The sequence below is a fragment of the Leptonychotes weddellii genome, chromosome 2 (genome assembly GCF_054177405.1).
Source record: "Leptonychotes weddellii isolate Sample4059 chromosome 2, ASM5417740v2, whole genome shotgun sequence".
NCBI classification, from domain to species: Eukaryota; Metazoa; Chordata; class Mammalia; order Carnivora; family Phocidae; genus Leptonychotes; species Leptonychotes weddellii.
In genome coordinates, this window is record NC_138370.1 from 148100910 (window position 1) to 148123381 (window position 22472).

The following is a 22472-nucleotide window of genomic DNA, read 5'->3' on the forward strand; positions in this document are numbered from 1 at the left end:
AAAGAGGTCTGGAGATCTCTGGTGGGGAATCAGTCTTAAAGGGATAGAAAGGAATTAACAGCCTCTGTTGCCATAACAAAACCATTTCTTGGTCTCGAGTGGGCCTTTAAGGGGCCTATAATTGACTTCAGTGTTCCTTCCATCTCAGCGGGCAGGTGGGGGCGGGAAAAGCCTTCAGTCTAAGCAGGCGGGCTCTGGCAGACCTATTTGTGCAGGAAGGACGGAGGTCAAGGGACTCCTTGTATTGAAGGCCTTTCTCAAAATGAAGGATTTGGCTTCTGAGATTAATGTGTGGAGTGAACCCCTGCTATACTTAATTCCCTTTTTTGTGAACTCAGTACATTTTTAAAATTCAGTGAGGGGCCCTCCTGTAGTGTGGCGTGGAGACCGCAAACCCAGGTGCCCTTCTGACGGAGTCCTGGGGGAGGGGGCCCTCCCTCATCCTTTGACCCATGAGCTGATGGCTGTGTTCTACACTTAGTGGCTGGGCCAAATCATTTCCATTCAAGTGTGCCCAGGAATAATATGCCTTCAATTTGCACACATTAGAGCCAGTGTGGATTTCATATAAAAATTAGAAAATAAGAGATTAAACCAAAATTCTCCTATGGGTAGCCGGTGGCCACCGTATGAAGGAAGGAGAGGCTGTGGAAACTGTGGTTTCTCTGGGTCTCTCTGGGTCAAGCTGCATGTTCTAGGTCAATATAGGTTTATTTTCGGCTGGGAACAGTATCAGCAGCCTCAACAGAAAGTTTGGGTTCAGGTCAGTGATTGTATCCCATCCGACAATAATTTTTCTGTTTCAGGTAAAATTAGGGAAAATGAGGGAAACAGGTAGAAAGTAAAACCATTGAAAAGGTATTACCCTTTTTCATACTGTAAAAGGGTACCTAAAAGGTCAGCTCTTATAAGAAATAGATAATAGAAGCTCCCCTCTCCCAAAAGTCAATTGCTTACTATGACCTCACCACGGTCACAAGGAATTGGTTTATGAAGAAATAATAATAGCAAGAACAGTTAACAGCGATCACTACATGCCAGGGATTATTCTCAGCTGTTTACATTTATTTACTGAATGCGTCATTTAGGCCTCACCTGTATTGTTTGAGTACGTAGTCTTTGGTCTTTAAGAAACACATATCGGATGCCTGGGTGGCTCAGTCAGTTAAGCGTCTGCCTTCAGCTCCTGTCATGATCCCAGCGTCCTGGGAGCGAGTCCTGTATCAGGCTCCCTGCTCAGTGGGGAGCCTGCTTCTCCCTCTGCCTGCAGCTCCCCCTGCTTGTGCTCTCTCTCTGACAAAGAAATAAAATCTTAAAAAAAAAAAAAGAAAAGAAACATATTGAGGGGCACCTGGGTGGCTCAGTCAGTTAAGTTTATTGTCAAAATTCTAGTAGTAGGGAAGAGTAAAAAGCAGTAAAAAAAACCTAACTGCTACTTACTAGCAACTTGAAACAACTGTTAAGAACCTCAGTTTCCTCATCTGAGCAATAGGGCAAGGCAAATGGTTTGTGCTTTTCTCATGCTTACCTCACACAGTCGTGATGGTCAAAGATGATATGTCATTGGAGATGCTATGGAGATGAGTGGTTATTATTTTTTTTAAAGATTTTATTTATTTATTTATTAGAGAGTGAGCGAGAGAGAAACAGCATGAGAGAGGAGAGGGTCAGAGGGAGAAGCAGGCTCCCCGCTGAGCCAGGAGCCCGATGCGGGACTCGATTCCAGGACCCCGGGATCATGACCTGAGCCGAAGGCAGTCGCCCAACCAACTGAGCCACCCAGGCGCCCGAGATGAGGGGTTATTATGACACCTTCAGTTTGCCTCTGTCGATGAGAGCGTCTTGGAAAAGTGTTATTTGATCTGAGACTTAAACATGGGCAGGAAGATTCTTTGTGAGCCGTGGAGTAGGCTTTTTCCAGGTACAAAAGGAAATACCATTTTTTGAGTTACCGACATGTGCCAGGAACTGTGCTAAGATTTCACCTCTCATTTAACTCTTAAAGAAATCTAGGGAGGTAGGTGCTGTTATTTTATAAATGAAGACACTGTGAAGCTCAGAGCAGTTAAGCAATTTGCCCAGCATCACACAGCTGGGATAAAACTGAGGCTCAAACTCAAATCTGTGCGAAACCAAGCTGTATGCTGTTTGCATTCAGTCTAGCACATTGCCTTACGGGCCCAACGGAAAGAAGGAAGCAGAAAGCAAAACGCAGGGGTCTGCAAACCTAAAATGCCCCAGGATCATGGGATTTGCCTGAGAATTAAAATAATAAAAACAGGCATGAAGGCTCAGCCACAAAGAAGAAATGATGTTGGCTAACATTTCTTTTGTTACAGCCTGCTGCTTAACAAGTCAGTTTTATTTTCACATATTCCTGGGGAGGACAGTGGAAAGTATTTAGGAACAAATAGGTGGCAGTGGGCAAAACTGAGAAAGAAGTGCCAGGTAACATTTGAGACTTCCTTCCAGGGACTTGTGCCCCCATCAAGGGCCATCTTCTCTGACTGCCGCCCAGTTCACTGACCTCCACACTTTCACACTCACTGTCTGATTCCTGGTCATTATTCCCCAGGCTTTGGCCCAGGGCTTCCTATGGAAAATCCTGTCCTCACGTGGAAAAATCAGTAAGCCTGAGAACGTTCTTTCTTGACTCCTTTAACTCAAAGCATCCCCGGCAGTGAAAGGTTCTTGAGACCACCATCCAGATACTTCTGAAAAAGAAAAGAAAAACCCAGGCTAATGTAGCCTGGAGTCTGTACGTTGCCTTAAGGGTGCAGAGTCCTTGTTCACACTGGGCAGTGTGAACCCTTCGGTGTGGTACAAGAACCTCGGAGTATCCTCACTGCCGGCTGTGGCTAGTTCATTCTCACCTGCATTGACGAGGAGGGAACCCAGAAAAATGTTTAATGGATCTGAGGTAAATTTTGCCCCATCAGGGAAGATAAAAAACCCAAAGGGATCTAAAATGTTGCAGAGCTCTCTGCTGGTTTTAAGGAATCATTTTTCCTAAAGGTGGCAAATGTTTTAGATTTAACTAGAACTGGGGAACTAGTCCTGGTCTCACTATGCAGTGAAGCCTTGAACTAATGGACCTGAGTGTCTTCATCTGTAAAACGTGGGTAAAGTAGCTCACAGGATTGATTTGTAAGATCAGATAAGATGAAGGAGGGGGGGAAGTGCTTGGTAAAGCACAAAGGGCCTCATTAATGTAAAAGGGATGGCGATTTCTTTCTTTCAAGGTGGAGGAAAAAGGGTGTCCTGTCAGCGCTGATCACATTTTTTAGCCTTCAATAATCCCTTTTTAATATTTATGAGGAGTTTAAAAATCATTTCCCCCTATATCACACTGTTTTTCAAATGGCAAAGACCATTGTCTGGCCTGAGTCAGCTTCTAACTGAAAAGGATAAGTAACTTTCCTAGGGTCAGGCAGCAAGCAAATCAAGTGCCTAAATTCAAATTAGAATGAAGTGCCCATCTAAGGTTGATTGCTGGTCCTGAGTTTCGGATTCCTGAACTTCATGGAATGCACAGGCCAATTTATCTCCATGTATTTTGTCAATCTTGCAACTTTTAAGTAAGATGAAAATGAGTTGGACACACCTTTACAGGAACTTTACTTTTCATTGTATTCGAGACTGTCTACAATGTAGACGGTGAGCAAAAATCTCATCATTGGAATCTTCGAGAAACTGAGCAAAAGTCTCATCCTTGGAATCTTCCGGAAGCTGGGAGAAGGTCCAAAAACCCTTGCTCACGGCCTTACAGCTAATGAGCAGGAGTACTAGGTCTAGAGTCCACTTCTAACTCTGATCATGCCCTGTGCTCTTCAGAGAAAAGCCAGAGTACAAATACAAATAATAATGATAATAATAATAATGGAGGTTAACTATGTGCCAGGCACTGTTCTAAGCTCTTCCTATGTACTCACTCATTTAACCAGCAGAAAAACAGTTTTGGACTAGTCCTTCACTAAAATAGCCCAGTGAGAAACAGTACTTTTTTTTTTTTCTCAGTTGGTGACACTGCAACCCGAAATCACAACTCCGTTTTAGGTTCCTGGTGGTGCCTGCTTCCTCTTCTAGTTTGTTTAGTCACAGAATTCGATTCCTGTTGGCCGGTTACGCGCCTACAAACAGGCTTAGCGCTCTATTGAAATGCGTGAGGCTCCTTAACTCTTGTATAAACAGGTAACGCGAAGGGGTGGGGCACGGATTGCGGGTTTCTTTGGGATGGGGCTGGGGTGGGGGTTAGAGCCAAGTCCCCAGAGATCAGGCAAGGTTAAGGGAGGGCTTGGCGGCTGTTTTTAAAGGCAGTGTTTTTTGTTCCCTTTCTAGAAACAGCTGTAACTTTAGGTCAGGGCGCATTAAAATGAGCCACTTCTGAACGAGCAGCGCCCAGGCCCCAGGCCCTGCTGCGAAGGCCCCGGCAAAGGTCAGGGTTTCGGCCGCGTGACGTTCCTTCCTGCGCCCGTGCGAGCGCTGCTGTGCCTCAGGTAAGGACACTCTGGGAGGCCCCCCCCTGCCTTCGGGCCCGCCGCGGGGCTGGCTGTGACATTACCTGGTTAAACGGCTCGTGTACCGGGCGGGGGTGGGGGTGGGGGGACGGACGGGGAAGAACAGGGTTGGGGGGGGTACCGATCTGCTCGTGATTCAACAGCAGGTTCCTTATTCCTCAAACATGGTTCTGCTTCGTTTCTCTGAACAGCCCAAAGGGGGCCAGACGTCTGAGGGCAGATGTCCTCAGGCGCAGCAGGTGCCACTTCTGGGGCCGTTTCTGGATGTCAGAAATGGATGTGACTTTTGGAGCGGGGAGAGAAGCCTGTCTGGTGAAGTCCCCAAATCTCTCCCATCCGGGCAGATTTTTTTTTTCCCCCCCTTAACCTTCAAAGGTATCTGAGCTCCTAAAACAACAGGAATGTTGCACTGGCCTTTAGCCAGCGGAGGCTCAGCGAGCAGGATAAAATTTCAGTGCAGATTTACGGGAAGTTGCCGGTGTTGGGAGTAAAAATCTGGTTTGGTGAGTTTAAGGGAAGGGAGTAGACGAGAGACAACCTTGCTACTGTGAGGCGAATGGCCTCGGCTGGGGGAGGGCGGCGGGAGGAGGGAGGAGGGGAACAGGGAAGAGCTCGCAGACCAGACCCGGAGCGCTCCCCGTGCGCGGCGCCCGACGCAGCCGGGCTCCCGGGGCCAACTCGTCTCCCCCCCCCCGGGCTGCGGACCCCGCGCCGCTCGGCCAGTGGAATCGCCGCGCTTTCAAGTTCTCGCTCCCGCCAGGAATTTAGCCCCCGAGAGCTGCCTTCTGATTATCGCTCCTGCTTCCCACTTTGGAATGTGCAGTTTGGGACAGTGAGAAGCCGGGGCTTGGGCAGTTGTCCTCGTGGAGAGTTGCTCTCCGCAGGTTTCCAAGGTTAAGACATTCTGACAAACTGGAATTCCCGGGGCCTGGGAGTTAAGCCTAAAACGATCTGTTGCTTTAAGCGGCGCGGTGGGGAGTAGCTGGACACTCCTTATTTTGATTTTACATTAAAAAGAGGGAGGCGGAGAAGATGTTGTAGGTTACTTCCTAGCCGTGTAAATTGCTACCGGGCTGTGAGTGGTGTTAATTTCTGAAGTGGGCGACTCCAGATACATAACAAAGGTAAGGTGGTTTTTGGCAATCCTTCTAACTACCTTCCCTTAATCTTACATCTGGGTCGCAGTTTTGAATTTTTTTTTTTTCTTTTTCTCTCTTCAGCCCTGATCTCCCTCATTGTAACGCTCTCCTTGCAACTCTGGTATGTTTCGTGGGAAAGAGATGGTTTATAAAAAGATTTTAAAAGCGTCAGCTTCTGGAAAAGCAGAAAATCATATACAGTCAGCCCCATCATGTTTCCTCTGGTGATGAAACCTTTTCCATACAAGAAACAGATTTTTTTTTTCACCCTTGAAAACACATGACTGGGCCATGCAGAGGCACAGGTGACTTTTAGAATCAGGTTTTTAAAGTGAGATTGAGGAAATTTCGTGACAGGCATCTAGCGCATTTAAGTGTGAAGGTGGGGGGGAATGAGGAGGAATGTCTTGCTGCAGTAATTTACCTCCAAAGGTAACATTGAGCAGAGGAGGCTTAGTTGTTTAAAGTTACAAATTCAGTCTGCATAAAAGTGTAGGGCTGATGAATTATGACAGCTGACAAACCACCAGTCACCGGATATTGAAGAAATCAGTTAAAATAAATGATGTGGAACTTTTCAAATAAATGATTCACTTTTTTAATTAGGTAAAAGTTCATCTGCTCCTGGATACTGCCCCAAGACATTTGGGGATGTGGCTTCTTTCTTGAGGCTTATCAAAGTGATGGAAAGGTAGCGTCCTCAAGGTATTTACTTAAAGGCCATACTGGTTTTTATGAAAAATCAAGCAATTTTTTTTCTAATGGCATCTGAATGACTCATTTGTCTTTAGCAGGAATGCAGATTAGAAATGTGTTCTTTATTTCACTTAGCAAAAAAAAAAAAACAACTGTTCTTTAAAAGTTTTAATGCTGGACTCATACACATTTTTCAGGGGAGAGAAAGCCAAGGGTTGACAACCCAAACATGAAGAAGTTTTAAGCACAACTGCACTTAGACCAAGAGCGTTTGAGAACTGCAGGTGCCGGTTCGATTCTCACAGGTGAAAGGTTGTCAGTGGGGATGAGAGACGACGGGATAGCACTTTGTGGGAGTTTGTGTTGCTGTTAATTTAAACAGCGATCTTGGTCAGATTGATGGTCTGAAATCTTGGAGGGAAACAAAACCAACTCAGTCTGAGAGGAAAAAAGGAGGAGGAAGAGAAAGAAATGGGTTTTGTATTCTTTCTCGTCCACCTTACCCTTCGTTCACCCTGGTCTGATAGGGAGACCGTTGGCCTCTTTGTCTTAATAACTGCATACGGGAGAATGAGGAATCAGAAATTTCACCAAAGCCTAGCTTCATTATTAACGTTCGAGATTTGTTAAATGAGGAAATAAGCTGTCGACAACAAAGCTGCCAGCCTCGCTCTCATGCTTCTTTACCTGACTAGGCTACTCATAAATTCATGTGTTCAAGAGTCTTTTTGAGCGTACGTGGAAAATGAATCAAATTTTGAAGATACTTTAGCTTCCTCTTGGTTCGTGAGTTTTCTGACGCTTGTAGGATTGAAAGTCTGGCATCATCATTATACTCCAGTCTCTATAGTTTTAATAGTCGACATATTTGGTTTTGATTCCCTGTTGCGCTGCTGTGGGCTAAATTTTAAAAGGATTGTGACCAAAACAGTTGGTGACAAAGATAGACTCAAGATACAAAGCAGGGAAACTGCTTCTGGACACGTGTCCTATATACTTTCTCTAACTAGTGTTTAATAAGACTACTCACATTTTTTTTCCCCTCACATGATAAGAACATTCAGTGTAGACTGTTGTCTTTGGTTTATTAGTAATGGAACCTGTTCTAGGTAATTTAAACAAAGATTAGAAGGTTAAAGTAGATGAAATTATTACTATTTTTTTTTACAAAATGCGTTTGCCTTCCAAATTCTACTCCTGATCTGAAGATTTGATAAGATCAGGAGTCCCAAATGATTGAGCTTTGACTGCGCTAGGAAAGTGTTTGCTTATTTCAGACAGGATTCCACCTCACATTTCCAGTCCCTTCCGATTTTTCAGGAACAGGCAGAGGACTAGGTGTAGGGGTGCTGGTAGGAGGAGAGGGATCCCAAAATTGGACACGAGGTTCAAGTGAAACTGTGAGTACGTTTTCCCAGAGGATGCATAAGCCCAGAAAAAATGTACTCTGAAGAGGGCTTAAGTTTGGGATTCATAAGATTTAGAAAAAGGATGTATTTTGCCTAAATCTAGAATTTGTGTGCCAAACATTTAAGTTACAATGAAGACATGAATGCAGCTTAAAAAGTGGTTGGCAGAATGGTTCCAAGTTAAAGGTTATTGGAACGTTTCAACCGCTGGCTTGATGAAGAGATATATTTTTCCCCTTGGGAGCATCTGTGTCTTACGATGGTGTCGACTTTCTGGTTCAGGGTTGTAAGAGGTACGTGTTAGTCAAACAACCACCTGCTCGGAGTAATTGCTTCAAAGAACAAATGGAAAAAGGACTTTCAAGAAGGGCAATGCAGGAATGACTTGAGTTGTGAGGTAGGAGGCCTTCCGATTCTCCAGAAAAGAACTGTCGTGGGAATGACAATAAGTAATTGTTCAGTTGCCACCTCAGGTTGCTGGAAACCTCTCAGGCTAGAGGGATTGAGGGGGAAATGGCACCTTGCCACTTTTTGCGTGTGGTCTGAATCGTCTTGTCAGGAAAGCTCTCCTGAGGTGGTCTGCACTGGATTTCTGATGGTTTCTTCTCTCGTAGTTGCTTCTCCTTCATTTCTGTCAGCATCTGTATGGGGGAGAGGAGACAGAGGGACAAGATATTCTCTCCCCTAGCAGTCGCGTGCCCCTTCTTTTTAGGACCTTTTATATTTTGTCCTGAAAAAGGGGTGAGGGAGGAATTTTCCAGTAAAAGTAGAAGGGGAGAGAGTGTCTGGGGGATCACGTGGCTGAGAAACAGGTGAGTTCCAAATACTGTTAGTAATGTGGAATGCGCTGGAAAGCTCCCGTGGAGATTTATTAATGCCCTCAAATTGTGGCGGGTGAACTGGCAACTGTAGGATTTAGAGGCTCACCCCCCCCCCCACCTTTTGTAATTCAGATGCTCCTAGTACAGTGCACTAGATGGGCTAATTTGAACGGGTTCAAGGTATCATCCCTTGGTAGGACCATAAGGAAACTGATTACAAAAGGCGGACTCTCAACCGCGTTACCGCCTTTCACTCTGCCTTTTCTCTACTTCCTGCCATGGTTTAAGGACACCTGGAAAAAAAAAAATCCCAGCTCAGTTTGTGTGGCTTCTGTGTATGATACGAGCATTCTGTTTCGTGGTTGTGAATATTCCGTTGTCATCACGGGAACTTCATTAGTGAAAAAATGATTTGTAGGTATGTTTAGATGTATGCAGTTCATATGTTTGTACAATATAAAACATAAGTAAACTGATCCTCTACCAGAATTGACAGTAGTTTATGGTTGCTCTTTGGATAAACCCTAGCATGTTTTAAGAGTGGAGTCATTTTAGAAATCAGAAGTATAATCTCTACCTTTCTGAAGGCCATTTAAGAGAGATGACATCAGGAGAGGACAAAGGGCTGGTGGAACCCTGAAAACCCTTTGTGATTTGGGACAATGTCAGTCCTTTGGTCTCAGCAGATTCCTGGTAGGGCAAAATATGTATTTTATTTATAAGTTATATGTATTCACATTAATCAAGAAAACCATCTCCAGTCTCCTCAAATAAAGCTATTTGTCTTTGAGGATACTGTACTTTTGTGGTTCTTAGGAACATGATGGCCCAGTACTAGGACCATGGTGGGTACCCAGTGTGTATGTGTTGAATGAAAGGGGAGTTGCTGATGGTTCTAGCTTCCTGATTGTGCTTTGCTTTGGCTAATAGTTTTGCTCCTCTTTGTCCACCAACTGGGGAGAAAGACAGAGTGATCCCAGAAACTATGGATAATTGGATAATCCATACGTGGGTGAGCAAGAGTTAACTATATGTGCCAATGAACAGTGGTTGGGGTACAATGAATGTGGGGCATTGTGCACCAAAACAGGAACAGGATGCCTCTCTACCTGACCAAGGAAATGCCAACCTGTAAAAATTAGAATAAAAATATTTACCTTTCGGAGCACTGAGACCCGGCTCAATCATTTTTGTAAAGCATTTCACATCATGCCAAAAGAAAAAAAAAATTTAATAAAATGAAGAAGATTTTTTTTTTTTTCAGGTGCTACTTCTCTGAGGTCAATTTGATTGCCATTCTGAAAATGTTTATTTGAGCCTTTCACGCTCAGGTCAAATATTCATGTTTCTAAAAGTAGGGATCCACGTGCGTGATGATAGCACTGTGGCTGTTGAAAAGACGGCTTAACTAATATTTCTTTCTGTTTATTGTCATTTATTTTTAAAAATAATAACATGGTCCTTGGTACACCAAGCTCTTGCCAAGATTAGGTGCATCTTCTCAGTAGGCTTCCCAAGACAAAGTTGCCTTTGTGTAATTTAACTGGGACGATTTGGTGGCACAGGAAACTCAATGAGGTGCTTCAACTTATTATTAACAGAAAATCCAATGGCCTGATGTGTGTGTGTGTGTGTGTGTGTGTACTCTGCCCGCTGATATCTATGATATATTTCTCCATGCAGATGATCTCATTATTGTAGACTTTCCCAGGGAGGAATGTGGTGGTTGGGAATTTTCCTTGGAGTTACAGTTAGATTCTAGAAGACAAAAGCTGCAGCATGCTGACGCAGAGGAGAGCTCACCTCTGCAGACTAGTTTGTTCTCAGGGTAATCAGCAAAATTCGGTCACACGGGGAAAGAAAGAAGAGGTGGCTAGCCAGAGTGAAAACAACAGTTTGGGGAAAAGGGATAACAGTTGCACTAAATTCAAACTCATTGGCAGAGTGGCTCAAGAGTATGAACTGCCTTGATTCACATCCTGGCCGTGCCATTTAGGAGCCAGGGGACTTGAGGCGGTTACCTAAAAACAAAACAAAAACAAAACCAGAAAAACTCTCTCCATGACTCAGTTTTCCCAGCTGTAAAATGCCCATCTGACAGGGCTGTTACAAGGAATAACTAGATTACTGTGCGAGCAGAGATTGGCATGGCGCTGGGCATGAAGTCAGTATAATGTGTGTGGCACATCGTCAACGTGATGGGCACATGTACCATGTTTTGATGTATTTCTGTGTTTGAGTTCTTACCTCACCACCCTCCTTCATATATAAGAGTTTTCTTTCACGACCTCTTCTGCTGGTTGGAATCCAGGACTCTCTTCTTTTTTTTTTAAAGATTTTATTTATTTATTTGAGAGAAAGAGAATGAGAGACAGAGAGCATGAGAGGGAAGAGGGCAGAGGGAGAAGCAGATCCCCTGCTGAGCAGGGAGCCCGATGCGGGACTCGATCCCGGGACTCCAGGATCATGACCTGAGCCGAAGGCAGTCGCTTAACCAACTGAGCCACCCAGGCGCCCCCAGGACTCTCTTCTTAACCTCACAGTTTGGCTTTGACCAAGTGGCCATTGCCATTGAACACAGGCACTATTTTGCTGAGTTACTTTTGGTTTTTGTATCTTAGTTGTATGGAGAAAAATGTTACTTGGAATCAGCAAGGTACACTTTTTTTCTCTCTCTAGGTAAACAAAAGATGTTGATTAGAAACAAAAGGAATAATAACTGTTATATCTGTTGGTGAGACACCGCCAAGTGTCCTGCTGAAGACTGAGTATAGATTGTCAGAAATGGTGGGGCGGCTGGCTGGCTCCGTCGGTAGAGCATACGGACCCTCGATCTTGGGGTTGGAGGTTCAAGTCCCCACATTGGGTGTACAGGTGACTTAAAAAAATTAAACCTCTAAAAAAAATTTCCAGAAAGGGCTAACGCAAAATAGAAATATTCTGTGAAAAGAACCCTAAATACGTCAAACTTAAATAGTTCCTATTATGACTTTTGTTGGTTAGTATTAGCTAGTCATAATCATAATGTATAATATATGGACCTGTCTTAGAACTGACACAGTGCCTTATCTGTGAATTTCTCATGGCATTTTATATCACTTCTTACTTTTGTACATTCACTGTTTTCCCTACCGAACACAAACTAAGTTCTTTGGAGATAGGATTTGTATCTGAATAATATTTATATTCCTCAGTGTCTCTAGTTTATAGTTGAGTGCCTGATAAATAAGAATTTCTTAGCCCAGGAACGCCGGGTGGCTCAGTCGGTTAAGCACCTGCCTTGGGCTCAGGTCATGATCCCAGGGTCCTGGGTTTGAGCCTGGCATCGGGCTCCCAGCTTGGTGGGGAGCCTGCTTCTTTCTCCCCGCTCCCTTTGCTTCCTGCTCCCCCTGGTTGTGCTTTCTCTCTCTCTGTCTCTCTGACAAATACAGTCTTAAAAAAAAAAAAAAAGAATATCTTAGCTCAGATACATTGCCATCTAAAATCATGGCATTTTGCATTCCATGGGTATGTATACTTTTTTTTTTCTTCTTTAAGTAAGCTCTACCCCCAATGTGGGGCTTGAACTCAGGACCCTGAGATCAAGAGTTACATGCTCTACGGACCGAGCCAGCCAGGCACCCTGATTACACATTTTTATTTGCATGACTTCTTTTTTTCCCACAAGCATTTTACCCCACGTTGCTAAATAGAGGAAATATGATGGAGCTGCAGCGAACTCAGGCAGGGCTGAGCCAGAACAGAAGCCCTATCCACAGTCCAGCCTCTGAAAGCAGGGCAGGGTGGGGGAGGCCAGGGGTAGAGAGGGGGTGAAATTTTATGGTGTACCCATTGCATTGTCTAAAAGTTTATTCCTCTTTTTTCTGCTCTTTAATATCCTTTAAAAAGCTCAGACCTGTTACTAGGTAACTATGAGAAGGTGAAGAAATGCATTTTCTCAAGATTAGGAGGATTTATTAGAGAATTTATTAAGAAAAAGAACATTTTCCCCAAATTAGGGGACATGAACAGAGAGATCCAAGAGAGGAAATAACGTCAGGTGAACACACAGATCGGTGAGCCACAGTGGTGTGGTTTTGTCCATGGGCTCGCGCTGTACTCTTGGCCAAGGAAAAGTGCTGAGGAAGGAGCACAGATGATCAAGAAGTGTTGGGAGAATTGCTTCTGGTGAAATCCTATTTGCAGAGCAAAGGGAATCCAGTAACAAGTTAGCTCTTCCCACTTGGTGCAAACAGTAGTTTGGCTCAGGCACCTCCTCTGCTCTTTGCCCTTCATCGTGGGTTCCAGGATCCACCTCAGATTATATGTAGATTTGCCGGTGAGTAAACAGAACCTATCAGCTCGGATTTGTGCTCTGTCTTTGCAATTGCTTTGCTGTCCGCAGAGACAGCACTCCCAGCCTGGGAAGGTGGGGATCTTGGAATATCCTCCCAGCACCCTTCCCAGAGTGGAACCTAGGAGGAGTCACTCCCCAGTAGCATCTGTAGGAGGCACACAGACCCTGAAATTAGTGGTAACACCCATGTTCTCACACGTCCTGGTAATTTTTCTCGGGTCTTGCCCTTTCTCCACTGACTAGAGATAGTCCATGAACTAGTCCCTGGAACTGCAGAAACTGCTTTTCTGTTCTCCTTGCTTTCGCCTTTGCCCTAACCCCTCACTGTTTTTGACACGGTGTCTAGAAGGATTATATATATTTTTTAAGATTTTATTTATTTAAGAGAGAGCGAGAGCGTGCATGCCCGTGAGTGCAGGGGGAGGAGCAGAGGGAGAGGGAGAGAGGGAGAGAGAGAATCTCAAGTAGACTCTTTGCTGAGTGCAGATCCCACAGCAGGACTCGATCTCACGACCTTGAGATCATGACCAAAATCAAGAGATGGTGCTTAACTGACCAAGCCACCCAGGCGCCCCTAGAAGGATTATTTTATTTTATTCTTACTATTTTTTAAGATTTTATTTATTAGAGAGTGTGAGAGAGCGAGATCATGAGCAGGGGGATGGGGTGGAGGGAGAAGCAGACAACCTGCTGAGCAGAGAGCACGATGCGGGACTCCAGCCCAGGACCCTGAGATCATGCCCTGAGCCGAATTAACCGATTGAGCCACCCAGGCGCCCTAGAAGGGTTATTTTAAAACAGAAGTCAGATCATGTCAGTCCCCTGCTGAGATGCCTCTCTCCATCACACTTAAAGCCAGTGAGGCATTATATTTCTAGTCCCATTACCTCTTTAACTTCACCTCCTTTCACTCATTCCCTTACTCACTCTGCTGTAGCCACTGTTTCATGCCTCAGGGCTTTTGCAGGAGCTGTTCCCTCTTTTTGAACCATTTTCCCCAAATACCTGCATGGCTCACTTTTTCACCTCTTTCAAGACTTTGTTCTTCCTCCCTTTATCGAAAGCAGTACTTCCTCCTTCTTGTTGGCACTCTCTATCTTCCTACCCTGCTCTGTTTTTCTTTTTGGTACTTCTTAGCATGCTGTATAATGATGTAGTTCATTGTCTCTTCCCACTAGAGTGTCTGCTTCATTTATTGATGTATCCCAAGTACCTTAGGGTGGAGTCTGCCACAAAGTAGGTACTCAGTAAATATTTGTTGAATAAATGAATAAAACAGGCTTTTGCACAGCACAAGTATGATTGAAAGTGTAGTATAATTTGAGTGTCCTACTCAAAATACAACCACAAACACATCTTTCTGAATAAGCATGATTTTTCTCCCAGACCTCCCCTGTGAAGCTGCCATATTTTCTCTGGTTTCCTTATTTTCTGTGCCACCAGGAGCCCTTGATGGAGGCCGATGACTAAGTAAAGAGCAAGGCAGGGCTGAGTGTCGGGGATGGCGCAATCATTTCAGCACTGTGCTGTTTCCATATCAAAGCCTCGTCTTTGGCAGTCTTTTTGTGATTTCCATCTAATTCTTACAACCCTGATTTGAACCAGTCTCGTGAATTGCATGCCCTACAGATAATTACACTTGTCTAACTCATGTTACTATACAGTTTACTACTTTTTCTATTGTCATTTAATTATAACTAATGATTGTTCTGGAAGTAACTGTCAAGTGTTTTTTGTTTTTTTTAAACTCTTTGGACCTTTGAGATTTTGCCAAATGCCTATTGCTGTTACAGTACTCCATCTCAATTTTTCTTGATTGTAGAGCTCACTGAGGTATTTGGCCTTGACATGGCATGTGACAAGAGTGCCATTGTCTGTGTCTTTAATATTTCCCCATCACGTTTGCGCACAACCTCCGTCTTACCTTTTACTGAGTGGCATAACAACTCCCTGATCTGTTGTACTTGAGCTCTGGCCTCATTGTCTCCCTTTGCACGGTGACCTTGGTTTGGCAAAACTACATTTCGTGGTCCTTGGTGGCATGCTTCTCTGTGTGTCCACCTGTCTTTTTTTAGAGCTGTAACACGGCACTGGAAGGAGCTTCTCCAATGGCTGGTAGAATCCTGTGGCGCCTAAGCTTGAAACACTAGAACTGGTCTTTAAGGTGGGTATATACTCCATCAGCAAGGTTCTTTGCATTAAAAAAAAAACAACAAAAAAACAGGCAGTAGTTCATAAATTCTGCTGAAGGTACATGAAGATCCTGGATTTAGTTACTTCTGACTTTTGTTGATTGTGGCTTGTGGCCGAGTTAGAATTATTTGGATTTTTTTCACTTCCAAGTTGATTTGAAAGCTATCATCACAATTGATAGTCACTGGAAAGTTTGCTGGGGAATTAAACTAAATATTACCTAATAAACAGCTAATTATGATAGTACTTCCTGCAAATCATTTTATTACTTTATGTACAGAATGGGACATTAAAAATGAATAGCACATAAATGTTAAATTAGACTTATCTTTAATGATATACTATGTAGACAACGCTGATGTTATTATTTATGAGTTAGAAAAATTTATCAAAATACTGACCTAGTCAATAGGTACACTTGAAGAAAAAGGTGAATATGAACTAAACTGGTTTAAGCCAGACATTGAAAGACCTATTTTTCTTAGGTAGACACAGACTCAGCTGTTACTTATCAAGTCGCTGCTGTGTGCCAGTCACTGGGTACCACGTATGCAGGGGAGGAATAAAGTTCTCTGCCTCATGGGGCTTTCTTTGGGTGTGGACATGGGATTCAGTACTACGAAGGAACCACTGGGAACTAGATGATAGTCGGTGGGACTCTCCTAGCTGGGTGGTCCAAGAAGGCTCCTCCAGGGAGGTGGATGCTGAAGGTATCTGATGGATAGGAGGATCCTTGGATGGATTTATGCAGGTCCTAAGGCTGGAAAAAGCTCGACATGTTGGGGGTCATAAAAGGCTGATGTTGCTGCAGTGCTGGAGTGAAGGGCAGAGGACTATGAGGTAGGGTTTGGGGGTTACTGAGACTTAGAGTATGTAGGCTTTTCAAGACCATGGGAAAGAGTTTGCATTTTGTTTCTCTTGAGCCTAATGGAAAGCCATGAAAGGGGGTTTGCTAGTTAAAATCTAAGTGACTGCTGGGTGAAGACTGGGTTGGAGGGAGGTTGTCCCAGCAGACGAGGCAAGAAAGGCTGGCAATAGAGATGGAGAGAAGTGGGTTGACTGCATGAGATTCTTCTGTGTCTCCTCCTGCCTTTTTTACAGTGTCTGTTCAGCAATGGCAGGAGTTTCACCAGCTGGAGGATATAGCAAGATTTGGTGATGGCCTGGATGTAGGGGTGAGGGAGGGAATGAGGATTCTGGCTTGAGTTACTGGGTGCTGGGGGGGAGACTGAAGGAGAGCAAGTTTTAAGGGGGGCAGAGGGAGTCAAGCACTCTGGTTTGGGCATGTTTACTGAGATGCCTGTTAAACTTGCCAGGGAGATGTTTAGTTTCCCTTTGTATCCAGTGCCATCGGCAAAACAGGAGGCACCTCTTCTAGCTCTTTTGTATTTTAGTATTTCTCTCTTTCTCACTATGGCCAGATTTGCAAATACAGGTTAGGTACGTGACCTTTATTTATATATCTCAAATGACAAAATAATATTCTAACACTAAGTATCTACTGTGAATGGGAAACTGATGGTGGTGTTTGTTGGTGGGTTAACGTTAAAAAATCTTGGGACTCGGGGGGAGGATGGGTTAGCCTGGTGATGGGTATTAAAGAGGGCACGTTCTGCATGGAGCACTGGGTGTTATGCACAAACAATGAATCATGGAACACTACATCTAAAACTAATGATGTAATGTATGGGGATTAACATAACAATAAAAAATTAAAAAAAAAAAAAATCTTGGGACTCCTGGCTGGCTCAGTGGGTAGAGCAGGCGACTCTTGATCTCAGGGATGTGAGTTCGGGCCCCATGTTGGGTGTAGAGATTACTTTAAAATCTTAAAAAAAAATTTAAAAATCTTAAGTATAGTTTCAGCCATCAAAGATCTAATTCAGATTAATCCTGTTTATATTTAATATTTCAATATTGAATGTTTGACATTTGCATTATACACTTAACATATGTTAATGTATGATAAATATATATGCCAAGATAATTGAATATTTAATATAGAAAACTTCTATATGTCCCCATCATTGTGAAATAACATTTAATATTGAAAACTAAGTGTAAATCATGCATGAACAAAGATTCATCCCATATTACAAAAGATAAAAATATTACAGGATGAAACTGGATTTCCTTGTGAGTTACGATCACTTACGGGCATGGAAATTCATGCTGTAAATGTTGACACTTAAAAATGGATTCATTAAAAAAAATAGATCCATTTAGAACATGCACATATATTTCTTGTCTCTTCCTTACCTAACATTACAAAGTGCAGATATGCACTTCTCCATATTATGTAAGTGGAAACTGGAAGCCAGTGTAGACACACTTTAAACTACATTGTGAAAGGCTGATCTGTATCTCTAGCAAACCCATTTTTTGGACTTGTAGAGCAAGTACTGGGGGTGTGATTGCAAATAAGGCATACAGCTTTTGGAGCTTAGAGGAATGGGAAGCTTTATCTGTTTTAGTACCACCACTGCAAGCCTTTCTCCCCCACCAGGGGTTTTTCTTAAAAAAAAAACCAAAAAACAAAAAAACATATATTTTTAAATCTGTAGAAATAAAATGCTGTTAAAAAGCACTGGAAAACTTAAGTCCAAAAAAGTCATGTTTTAAAAAGTCATCAATTATTAGGGGTTGGTGGGTGGAGGTGGGAGAAGAGGTTACAATGGATAATGTTTTGTAATCATGGCTATAGAAACCAATGGCTGCAGCCTTGCATTCTGGTGGGGCAATACCCGTGGAGCCCGCCACGCGGCGTGATCAAATTTATTGTTGCTTAATTGGGTTTGGGTTGATGCAAAAGATGGGTCACTTTCCAAAAGGATATGTAGTGTCATTTATTTAAATTCTGTTTTTAATAAGGAAGACTTTGGTGAGGAGCTGCTACAATGTGTACTCTTTGATGATCACATAGAGAAAGAAGGAGGTGCGGCTTGTGCTGGGTATTTGCTGAACAGCTATCTGTAACTAAATATTTGAAGTTGAAAGTTAAAAAAAGAAAGTAATAGTGGCTAATAATGATGACTGACACTGAATGAGCACTTACTGTATGCCAGGCATGACCTTATTCAGTCAACATAACCACCCCTAAGAAGTAGGTCCTACTATTATCCTCATTTGGCAGATGTGGAAATGAGGCGCTGTGGATCAAGCAACTTGCCCAGAGTAAAGAGTGGTCAGGATTCAGACTGTTGCAAATCTGCCTGCATGAGGTCAGGTTTGGGAAAATCCATGCACCAGGACCCAGGCTTCTTACCAAGATCTGCCACTGGCTTAGCAGATAAGTGACCTTGGACATGGCACTTTACCTTACCGGCATTCAGTTTCCTTGCCTTTCAAATTGGATAGAAAGGAGGGAAGATTTGGGACTAGTCATGCTTTGCACAACCCCGAATTTCTCTTAAGTTCTCTTACTTGCATGGTTCAAATCTGTAAAAGGTGTCTACAGGGAAGATCAAGGTGGTAGGGGTAAATGGGGGGAAGGGAGTTGAATTAGAAGGGCAGTCATTCTGGCATTGAATCACAGGAGAAAACTGCTAGGTTAGATGGCTTGCCCACATCTTGTAAAGTTCTTACAGACTTGATTCTTGATTCCTAAATCCCATTTGGGATAGAGAATATTGCTGGCATATATGGTGGTTTGAGACCAGTGCTTCTCTGCTGGGGAAGACTGTCCTCCAGGGGACTTTTGGCAGTGTCTGGATACATTATTTGTTGCCACCGTTGGGGAGGGGTGGGGTGCTACGGGCATTTATGGGCAGAGGCCGGAGATGCTGCTAAAGAACTTGCAATGCACAGGACAGCGCCTCACAACAAACAATTACCGGTCTCCAAATGTCAATAGTGCCAAGGTTGGGAAGCGCTGTTCTAGACAAGTCTTTGCTTGCCACAACCACTGTAGTCCCATACAACTTGAACAGAGTGTTTTTTCCTTTAGTTTGTTTGTTTGTTTTGAGAGAGAGAGAACACCTGCAAACAGGTGGGGGGAGGGGCAGAAGGAGATGGAGAGAATATTAAGCAGGCTCCATGCCCAGTGGGACTCGATTTCAGACCCTGAGATGATCTGAGCGGAAATCAAGAGTTGGCCACTTAACCGACTGAGCCACCCAGGCGCCCCTGTTTCTTCCTTTAGTTTTTAACACCCATCTCCTTTCTGAAGATTCAGGGTCAGGGAAGGGATCTGGGGGGAGAAGGTCAGGACAAAGTTGAACTGAACTCTGTTCTTAGGATGCAAGTGTTTGCCAGCACCCTAATTAACACTTTGGAAAAATCCCCAATTAACGGTTTTTCTCTTTGCTACGGGTTCAGTGCTTAATGTTAGTCACAGCAGTCCCTTCCCAGGTTCTAAGAGTTTTTCCTTAGGTCCTACTAATGTCACTAAAATACCTACTTTTGTTAGGCTTTTTTTTTTTTAATTTTTATTTTTTTTAGGGGTGAGTTGTCATTTATAAATTTCTGACAGAGCCGGGCTTTGAGAAAGTTTGTTAGAATCTTTTCAGACCTAAAGATGCCTTCAGTTGAAAGCTCTAGGTTAAGTAGAATGAAAGCGTCCTATGTCGTTATCAAGTCTGGATCTTAAATTCATTTAAAATGGAAAATCCTTATACAATGCTTTTAAACTCCATGGAGAGAGAAGATCTCTCTTAACACGTGCTGGTATATAGGCCACTGTCAACAGCTGTGGAAAGACAACAAACATTAAAAGAGGGCTAGAAATGAACTCCATGTACTAGGCTGACATTTTCCTGTGAAGAAACATTTTTGTCGATAGATGAGGCCCTGTAGACTTGGGGAAGAAAGATAAATGCATTTAGGTTTGCAGTTGTTCCTAACTGAGGAAAACTTCGTTCACCTAGTTACCATAAGAAATTAATTACAATCGTGGAACACCCTTTGTATTATGCCAGGTCAGGTCATTTAGGGTAATTCCTAGAATTTCTAGTTAACAGCTCTTTGACTGTCAGTTAGATACAAGACCCTAGATACCATTATCTCTACACACCCATACATTATTGGTCCACATGAGTGATTCATTCAAATTCTGGGCAACTTCTCTAGGAACAGCTGGTTTTACTACCCTCAGGCTTCTAGATGTAGCTAATTTAACTGCGCCCTGGCCCTCTTGTCCCTTTGTGCTTTGGACGTTTGAGTTTTGTTTTTTATTTTTTTTATTAAGTAGGCTCCATGTCCAATGTGGGGCTCAAACTCATGACCCTGAGATCGAGAGTCACATGCTCTACTGACTGAGCCAGCCAGGCGCCCCTTGAGTTCTGTTTTATCTCAGTCTTCATCTTTCTGTTTTGAAGAGGCATATGGAAAGCTAATACCCAATGCTTGATTAGTTTAGTTGCTCATGGTATTTTATATATACATATATATGTATATTGTATACATGTTATATACATACATATTACAGTATATACATTATATATACATATAAATACATGTATATATACATACATATATATATATAAAATATGTATATGTATATATAAAATTCATGCTATCTTTATTTTGGACAATTTAATCTAAAATGCTCTGTGGCCTTTCCCAAGTCTTGAATAATGCTTTTAAGTTTGCTTACAAAACTATCCTTGAAAATTCAATGTGTTTTGTTGGCCTTTTTGGTAGTAATCACTCCAGCCATTTATTCCCTGAGTGCATGTAGGTTTTATACCAGGCATTGGAGATGAGAAGTGGGTAAGAAATATACTGAATTCTTAAGGAGCTCACAGGCAAGGTGAGACATATAAACGAACAAAAAAGTTCTTTTGTTCTTTCTAGAATAGAGAGGTACTTATTTCTCCATTGATTTGCTGAAAACTATTTTGTGTCTACATTTGTCTTCTGGAAATAAGAAAAGATCTGTTTTCAAGGAGCTTATGGTCTGGTACAGACAGACGGACACATTAAAAATGAAATGTTCTGGATACTACTGGAATCAATAGCATTGGTTTCACCCGAAGAGGCATAGCGGGGAAAGAGGGAGATGTTTAGGGAACTCCTCATAAAAATTAAGACCTTTTATGTATTTAACATTTACATAGGATGTCTTAAGTGCCTGGTCCTATTCTAAGCACTTTACAGAGATGAACTCATTTAATCTGCATAAAAACACTATGAGGTACATACAATTAATATCCCCATTTCACAGACGAGAACACTGAAGTACACAGAGGTTACGTGACTTACCTAAGGTTACATAGCTTAGTAAGGACAGAGCCAGAGTTTGAAACCTGGCAATTTGGCTCCAGAATTAGAGGTGCTTCTTGAATGAGTCTTGATAGAGACTCAGAGATAGGGAAACAGGTAGGTAGTTGCCATTTAGGGGGAATCCCTGAGCCCAGAGAGAGATGAGGCAAAGTGGGAAGAAACCAGATCACAAGGACTTTGTGTCATGGGCAAAGCCTGTACTTTACTTTATAGAAAGGGAAAACAAAAAACAAACAACAGAAACTAAAAAAGGAAGAAAGGAAGAAAAACCACCTGAGTTCTTAAATTTGTTTTTCTTTAAGTTCTTTTGTAATGTGTTTGCCTTTTTCCACATAGTTGTCTTACACCAGCTCACAGTTCTGTATACGACGGTCCCTCACTTTAACTCACTTAACCCTCACACCATCCCTGTGGTACTCATAGTCCCCGTTTTACAGAGGTGGCACCGAGGTTCCTTGAAGAAACTGCCGAGCTCACATGGAAGCCACAGTTTAATCCAGGCATCGCAAATTAACGTTCTCACTGCTTTCTAGTTTCACACCTGCCTCCCCAGACAAACTGGAATATAAAAAAGAAAAGGATGGAGGTGTATCCAAACAGTGCAGATAGCTCACATGTTTTGTGTCTTCTTGTTTTTCCAAATCAGCGATGACAGCAGGATTAGCAGACTGACTCTAAGGAATGTTCATATACGGCACTCGCCTTCACTCAGCGGTGCCATGTTTGTGGGATTTCTGCTGTGTATATATTGACTTCATAACATGTGTGCGCCCGGAGTGTGGCTTCCGAGCCAGGGTCTTGGATTGTACCCGTCTTGCTAACAATGGCTTTGGCGGGTCAGTGATTATCAGAGCAGAGATTGTTACTGCTCCAACAATCTCTAAATTCAGGATTTGCATGTTTGCCCGGCACAAACAAGCCTGGTTGACAGGAGAGAAAAAGAAATCCAAGTCTAAGCTTGTTTCAATCTCAATGGCAAAAGAAAGAGCTTTTTATACTGTTTTGTACACAGTCTTAATAATCACCAGGGTTGGGCCCCTGTGCAGGGGCATGCGATTTTTTTTTTTTTTAAGATTTTTATTTTATTTTATTTATTTATTTGAGACAGAGAGAATGAGAGAGAACACATGAGAGGGGGT

General features: G+C 42.9%; 2 long non-coding RNA genes across 2 annotated transcripts in view; both read left to right on the forward strand.

Annotated features, from left to right (window-relative positions):
• Positions 1 to 3959: 3959 nt before the first annotated feature.
• LOC145720286 (uncharacterized) overlaps positions 3960 to 22472 on the forward strand; it is a 61888-nt gene continuing 43375 nt past the window's right edge. The window contains exons 1-2 of the long non-coding RNA XR_014143206.1: positions 3960 to 4191; positions 4339 to 4496. This is a non-coding gene — a long non-coding RNA (uncharacterized LOC145720286). The remainder of the gene's footprint in view (positions 4192 to 4338; positions 4497 to 22472) is intronic.
• Positions 5156 to 17656, forward strand: LOC145720288 (uncharacterized). Its single transcript, XR_014143208.1, has 2 exons — positions 5156 to 5641; positions 5738 to 17656. It is a non-coding gene; the product is annotated as an uncharacterized LOC145720288 (long non-coding RNA).